Source organism: Barbus barbus, assembly GCF_936440315.1.
Source record: "Barbus barbus genome assembly, chromosome: 22".
Taxonomy (NCBI): domain Eukaryota; kingdom Metazoa; phylum Chordata; class Actinopteri; order Cypriniformes; family Cyprinidae; genus Barbus; species Barbus barbus.
The window spans coordinates 3551538-3552764 of NC_136750.1; positions in this window are offsets into that span (position 1 = coordinate 3551538).

A 1227-nucleotide genomic window follows, 5' to 3' on the forward strand; every position below is an offset into this window, starting at 1 on the left:
CTATTATGCTGCTTATCCTACTTTTATCGATTGAAACAATGCAGGCATTACAACAATGTGAAGACCCCAACTGCCGGGTGCCTGGCTACAGGCTTTAAGTGCTATTTTGACCCTGTGGATGCACCTGCATGTCACGCTGTGGGGATAATGAATTTTGGCAGTGTCTTGTAACCTGTTAGAGTTGTTTGGGCACCACCCCGGCTCGGGCGGGTTGCCCAAAAAACATGCAGACACACTATTAGGCTACTTGTGCAAGAGATATCCTCGAGTGCTATGCCTGAGACAACAGCTGCCAGACCTCAAGAAAGTCAAACTGTCATTTCCCCTAAGGATAAAAACATAGGCCTACCATTCCCTCTTGTCTTTGGCTTTAGAAATCCAAACAATACCCCATCATAACTTCTTTTTACTTTGGTTTGGATTTTGCTTGTTTGAGTAGAGTTTTGTTTGTTACTGTTTCACTGTAAATCTGTATCGAGTCCTCCGGGGAAGTAAGTATTTATCAGTTGGGAAGTCATACACTATTAGGTCACTTTGGTTGGAGCATGATGGTGATTGGCGATATACCTTTTCTACAAAAAAATCAACAAGATTTTTTTTTAACTCTGCTTTTACTAACGATACTTCTGCTGATGAATAAAGAATGCGCATCAGGTGTGGTTTTGCTTTTTTATGTTTTTATTTCTTTTACGAAGGTGTTGAGTGACAGGGTTTCTCCGAAGAAATTGCAAGACTTTTAAAAGACCTTTTAAAGACCAATTAAAGAAAATGTAAGGAATAAATTTAAGCAAAAACAGGTCATCAATGTGGAAATGTTTGAAAACACAACTCCTGTCCAGTGTTATTTTAGTATAATTGAGATCTATGCATTATCTGAAAGCTGAATAAATAAGCTTTCGTTTTCTGACGTTTTCTCACTGACGCGCACACAACTCGGAAATCAGGCTTAAAAAGTTCACTTTCCCACTCGAAATTATGACTTTTTAGTGACCTTAATGTCCGTTCAACCTGTAAAATACGATCTTTCAGACATGGCTTGAACTTACCATCAGGCCAGAGTCATATTGTGTGTTATGATAGTAAGCTGTCCGTATCCGTATAAGACTGGCTCTGACTCCTGCTCTCCCACCCTCTGTATATGGGGCATCCCACTGGCTTCATCCAATTAGATTGTTGACCGCCTCCCCTAACAGAGACCTTAATAACACTGCAAATGTCCCGCTCCGT